A 6,893-nucleotide genomic window follows, 5' to 3' on the forward strand; every position below is an offset into this window, starting at 1 on the left:
CTGCAATAAAGCATCTATGGCCTCTGCAAAAATCCTACCAGTGCATTTGCTGGGGTGCTGACAAAAAAGGCTTCAATGATACATACATGCTAAGGGACCCAGGGCTCATGAACTCGTCCTCAACTCAGTCACTGCTAGAAGCGGGGGTATGGGAGTTGTTTATCTCACAGAGAAAGATCTCTGATCAAACATGCTCCTTAACTCACCTGAGTTTGTGGAATCTGAAATTCCAGTTGAACAGAAACCATGTGGTAATTTCCTGATAATCTGTGTCACTGCATAACTTTCTTTTTATCTGTAAATTAGAAAAACAAGAATTTTCAATGGAATTTGATTCAGCCACAATAAAGAATGAGATTTTATCCTTTGCAGAGAAATGGATGGAAATGGAGATTATCTTAAGTGAAATTAGCCAGGTTCTGAAACCAAACACTGCATGTTTTCTCTCAGATGTAGAATACAGGCCCAATAAATATACAAAGAGTGCTATGAAAAACAACTCAATCTGACGGGGAGTCCCTAATGGGAGGGAGAACATTTAAAAGAACGAAGTTAAGAATGTGAATGTATTTTCTATCCATCAAAAATGGAAGGGGAATAAAGTAAAAAGGACAACAGGAAGGGATGAAACAATTAGGATCATAAGACGTATGTACATGGAAATGTCACAGTGAAACTCCCTATAGACCTATCTTAAACAAAAAAATATCATTTTTTTTCAAAAGAAGAAAACAGACCCAGTCCCACCAAACACAAACATATAAACTAATAAAAAACACAACACAAGAAAGGAAACCTGGTCTTGTCTCGCGGTTACTTACATTGGGAGCAGGGAGGATTATTAGTAAATGGTTGTGAGGGTGAATAGGATGGAAATATTGTGTACTCATGTATGAAAATGCAAACATGAGACCTGTGAAACTATTCCAGGAATAGGGAGGGAGATAATAAAGGAAAATGATGGAAGGGATGATTTTAACTATGACATAGTGTAAAAAACTTTTGTAAATGTAACAACATATACCCAGTACAACAGTACTCAATAAACAATATTTCAAAAAAGAAAAACCATACCACTCCAGCACACCTTCTGTGCGTTGAGTATTTTCAACAGAGGCTTGTGGAAAATATTTCAAAGAGCTGGCTTTGAACTGCGATCCTCCTGTTTCTACCTGCTGAGGTGAGAGAAATGCAGGTATACGTCACGGGCAAACAGCCCAAATTTCAGGTACATTACTATGGGTTTTTTATCACATACCGATCCATTCCTAAACAATATAGTGATTGGTGTTGGATGGTTTGGCTCTGTTTATTCTTTTCGGGGTTCACTGTACTTCTTTAATCTAAAGATTTATAGAACTTTGACAGGAGGTGTTGCTAAAAGGGTAGAGCAACTGCTTTGCAAGTGAAAAGCATTGAGTTTCAACGCCAGTATTACCAGTCCCAACAGTTCCACCAAAACCAAAAAAGTTTACGAAGATCTCTACTGAGGAATGGTATCACCCGATCCTAGGATGCTCAGGTCACCCGTGTGCTCAGGCCACGTGTGCCCCGTATATCGAGGACCCAAATAAAAGAGAAGTCTTCCACACGAGACAGTGGCACCTACCTCCAGCTTCTCCATGCTTGGCTGGCTGCGCTACCATAGCAAGAGGCCAGGCAGGAGCTGCCTCGGGAATGTGTATGTTGCAGTGGCTGGGATCCCACTGTGACATCACAACCAAGTCTGTCCTGATTGGTCAGACCACGTAAGCACTGCCTCTATGGCCCCTCTCCCTTCAGTCTCCAGCCATTTGTGTGGCAGTTTCCTGGCAAGAACTTGTGATCTGGGAATTGCTTTTCTCCTCCACGTTCCCTCCTCAGATCATTCAAGGTTCAAGTGGCATGACATTTCTGACTTCTTCCATACTACTCCCAATCTGGACCCCACACTTTGGAGGAGAGGAAGGCTTTCACCTGGTGAGTACACAAACACCTCAAGCCCTTTGAAGGTAAATAAGCCAGGAAAACTCCCTGAACCTTGGATGAGGCAACTTCCTTCTCAGAACTACATCTCCCATCATCTGGGAGGGTATTCCCTTAACTGACCCAAAATATCACAGAGTGAGGGCCTGGGGCTGTCTTCCAGCCTACAGTGTTCCTAACTTGAACAAAACACGCAAAAGCACACACTGGCTGCCAAGAGCCTCAAGGTCACCACAAGAATTCACTTCCTAACGACACAGAAATTACTTCACTTTGATCTGAGAAGTACACAGGCACACACACGCTATAGCCAAGGAATGCTTAGGGTTCTCTAGTGACTGAAATGCTTACCACCTCTCGGAAGAATGGCAGATTTCAGGAACACCACAACCTATGGAATAAACATGAAACTCTCAGGAAGGACATCCAAATCTGCAATGGTTCTCTGAGGGACATCACAGTTCACCTTTCATTCATGGAACCCAAGACATAAAGTCAGTGCCACACAAGGCTGTTCCTCAAGTGACTTGGGGAAGGAACCTATATTCTACCAACCAGTGTTGGGAAACTAAACAACAAACATCCCACACACACTCACACACAGAGAATGAGTGACATACTAATATTTATCTTGTATGTGAATTTCTTACATTCTATGGAGTTAATTACAACTTTGTGCAAGACCAGAAGTCATAGAAAATCACCCAGCCTTGTTCGTTCCATCTATTTCCTCCACGTTAATGATAGATTTTGATTCAAAGACACTTCTGCATGCCTAAGCAGCGGATACACTCAAAGAGTGTGAAACAATTGGTAATATGAGAATTTATGACAAATAGCAAAGAAATTCACACATGAACAAATGAGAAATATTAAGCACACAGACAAAGACAGACACATACACACAAGAAAGGCACACAGAAAGGTAGACACAGACACCCAGGAACCTGGCCTCTATTCAACGCAAGTCGAATGTTATCTGCAAAGGCTGAAATCCTGGCGTTACCCTACTGAGGCGACACTTTAAGCACTTTAGGAAGGATCAAACTTAGAAAAACCCAAGAAGTGACATCACTTCCAACATTGTCCTTGGAAGGAAGACATACTACCACCATTATGCCAAGGAACAACTAAAGGCTAATCGAGAGTCAGTGTCTGAAGCCATCACTTGAACTCAAATCACTTCTAGCAGGGTAACGAGGCACATACATATATGCATCGTGATAGCCTCACATACCCTGCACATATTCAAGGATCCCTGAATCTTTCCTCCTCAGTGAATTGATTACAGTTTACCTAGGGAGTAACAACACAGAGAAAAACCCAAAATTACTGCCTTCCGAAGGAGCATTCCTGACTGGCATTATTAGGAACACAGCATCCACGGACAATGATCCAGGAACTATTTTCAACCGCACATGCGGCCCCACACACAAACACACCCATACAATGAATGTGACCCATGAATATTAACTACTTTGTGGAAGTCAATTTCTGGGCTTTCATCAAAAAAAAAGTACCTTTCAGCAGAACCCATACTTATGAACACCTGGAAACACCGGTGAATGAGGTGAATTCCTTCCAACCTTCACTGCCTGTGCTTTGATGTACTCTGCAGACCAGAGAAGAATTTATATCAGATCAACAGGTGTCTGTGCTGTGCCTCCATGGAACCTTTTCCTCCCTTGCCAGTCCACTAGAACCACACCTTGAGATGACGTGGTGAGGAATAGAAGCAGAAACCAAGGCTCCAGAATGGGGAAATCATTGCCAGGTATACATCTGACTGAAATTAATACCGAGAATATACTCAAAAACTAAATTCCCGTAAAAATCAGTGACCCAATGAAGAAATACACGAATGAACTTAACAGAGCTTGTTCCAAGGCAGAAGTCCAAAGGACCTACAACTACATAAAGAAATGCTCACCATCGCTCGTCAGAAAGAAAACAAAAATGAAAACCATACCAAGATTCCAAACCACTCCCATTGTAATGGCTATCAAGAATACAAACAACTAATGTTTTCAAGGATGTCTAAAAAAAAGGAACCCTCATATGCAGTTAGTGGGAATGCAAATTAGTACAACAACTGTGGAAAACAATATGGAGGCTTCTCGAAACTCAAAGTAGAATTGCTGTGTGATCCAGCATTATCATTCATAGGGATATACCTGAATGAATGCAAGCCAGGTAACAATACAGACACCTGCACATCCGTGTTTACTGCAGCATTACTCACAACAGCTAACATATGTAAACGGCCAAGATGCCTCACAACTGATACATGGATCCAAAACTGTGGCATTTACACACAATGGAATTTTATTCAGCCTTAAATAAGCATGAAATTTTGTTGTTTGCAGGTAAATGGATGGAACTAGAGAACATCACCTTAAGTTAAATTAGTCAGGTTGGGGAAACCAAAGGCCACATGTTTTTTCTCACACATGCACTAGAGACCTGACACACATACAAGCAGTAGTATGAACAACAGGTCTAAGGGGAGCTCATTTATGAGAGAGAGAGGGTAAAAGGAGGAGGTTAACCAGGTCAATATGGTTGTTGTACTTTCTGTAGAGGAATGCAGAATTTTAAAAACTTTTGAAACTACCATAAGAAGGAGAATAAAGTAGAAAAGCAAAAAATCGAGGGAATGACCCAATTTGTGTTATAACGTGTACATATATATATATGCATAGAGCTATATATGTATGAGCAAATGTCACAATGAAACATCCCGTATAGCTATCTCAATTAAACAAACAAAAACGTGCGGGTCACCAGTGGCTCACACCCGCAGTCCCTGTGACTCAGAAGGGAGAGATAAGGAAGATCTTGGTTCAAACACAGCTTGGGCAAATAGTTTGCAAGACCCTGTCTCAAAAACACCTATCACAAAAAAAGGGCTGGTGAACTGCCTCAAGGTAGAGTCCCTGAGTTCAAGCCCCAGTTCTGCCCCCCACACTAAAACAAAATAAACACAAAAAGGGATTTTTGGTAACAGAAATGGAAAATAGGTCCTGTATAGGGAGTTGTTACTTGTGGGAGGGGTGAGGATATAAGGAAAGGGTGTAGGATATGGTATAAATATTATATACTCATGTATGAAAATGGAAAAACGAGACGTGATGAAACTATTCCAGGAATACGGTGAGAGAGAATAAAGGAGAACGTGGAGGGATGAATTCAACTATGGCATATTATAAGAACTTTGGCAAAAGTCACAATGTACCCCCACTACAGTAAGTTTGTTAAAACTCAGGAATGGAAAAAAAGTGTTTTTAATCATTGTGTTCATTTCACTGACCTTCACAGACAGAAGTTACACAACCAAACTTAATCGGCCAGTTTTCCCACAAACTAACACCCAAATGACTGACTATGCATGTTAGTTCTCATGACCTCATACCTCCTCACAAACATTACAGCACTGACATCACACTCACATCACCCAACAGCAGATGTGAGGAACAGAGCCCTGTGCTCCAAACACCTCTGAAAATAGCTGCACCAGCACAGGTAATCATTCAAACTCTCTGCATACATTTCCCTATCAAATAAGAAGGTTGGTCTAAATGACATATAAGGTCAGTTTGGCTTCTCCTATTCTACTAACATTTTCGGTCACTTTTGCTCAACTGGGCACTTCCCAAATGCCTGAGCCACAGAAAATGAGTGAATTATGTTTTCTTGTTTACTATGCTAAAAGTTGGAGGAATTTGTTACACACATATAGGTAACTAACACATGGAAGATGACAGGCCCATCTGCTAACTACTGGTGGCATCCAAGAGGGCTCCATAAACTCAGGGGCTTACACTGAAAGCCCAGGGGCATCTTGACATCTGCCCTGCAATAAAGCATCTATGGCCTCTGCAAAAATCCTACCAGTGCATTTGCTGGGGTGCTGACAAAAAATGCTTCAATGATACCTACATGCTAAGGGACCCAGGGCTCATGAACTCGTCCTCAACTCAGTCACTGCTAGAAGCGGGGGTATGGGAGTTGTTTATCTCACAGAGAAAGATCTCTGATCAAACATGCTCCTTAACTCACCTGAGTTTGTGGAATCTGAAATTCCAGTTGAACAGAAACCATGTGGTAATTTCCTGATAATCTGTGTCACTGCATAACTTTCTTTTTATCTGTAAATTAGAAAAACAAGAATTTTCAATGGAATTTCATTCAGCCACAATAAAGAATGAGATTTTATCCTTTGCAGAGAAATGGATGGAAATGGAGATTATCTTAAGTGAAATTAGCCAGGTTCTGAAACCAAACACTGCATGTTTTCTCTCAGATGTAGAATACAGGCCCAATAAATATACAAAGAGTGCTATGAAAAACAACTCAATCTGACGGGGAGTCCCTAATGGGAGGGAGAACATTTAAAAGAACGAAGTTAAGAATGTGAATGTATTTTCTATACATCAAAAATGGAAGGGGAATAAAGTAAAAAGGACAACAGGAAGGGATGAAACAATTAGGATCATAAGACGTATGTACATGGAAATGTCACAGTGAAACTCCCTATAGACCTATCTTAAACAAAAAAATATCATTTTTTTTCAAAAGAAGAAAACAGACCCAGTCCCACCAAACACAAACATATAAACTAATAAAAAACACAACACAAGAAAGGAAACCTGGTCTTGTCTCACGGTCAGTTACATTGGGAGCAGGGAGGATTATTAGTAAATGGTTGTGAGGGTGAATAGGATGGAAATATTGTGTACTCATGTATGAAAATGGAAACATGAGACCTGTGAAACTATTCCAGGAATAGGGAGGGAGATAATAAAGGAAAATGATGGAAGGGATGATTTTAACTATGACATAGTGTAAAAAACTTTTGTAAATGTAACAACATATACCCAGTACAACAGTACTCAATAAACAATATTTAAAAAAAGAAAAACCATACC

General features: G+C 40.6%; 1 long non-coding RNA gene across 1 annotated transcript; it reads right to left on the minus strand.

Moving 5' to 3' along the window:
* Positions 1-206: 206 nt before the first annotated feature.
* Positions 207-6,115, minus strand: LOC141420425 (uncharacterized). The gene is made up of 3 exons (XR_012444959.1): positions 6,025-6,115; positions 1,088-1,175; positions 207-295 (listed from the first exon to the last, which is right to left on the minus strand). It is a non-coding gene; the product is annotated as an uncharacterized lncRNA (long non-coding RNA).
* Between the last annotated feature and the right edge of the window lie 778 nt (positions 6,116-6,893).

Source organism: Castor canadensis, unplaced genomic scaffold (assembly GCF_047511655.1).
Source record: "Castor canadensis unplaced genomic scaffold, mCasCan1.hap1v2 HAP1_SCAFFOLD_154, whole genome shotgun sequence".
In the NCBI taxonomy this organism is placed as follows: Eukaryota; Metazoa; Chordata; class Mammalia; order Rodentia; family Castoridae; genus Castor; species Castor canadensis.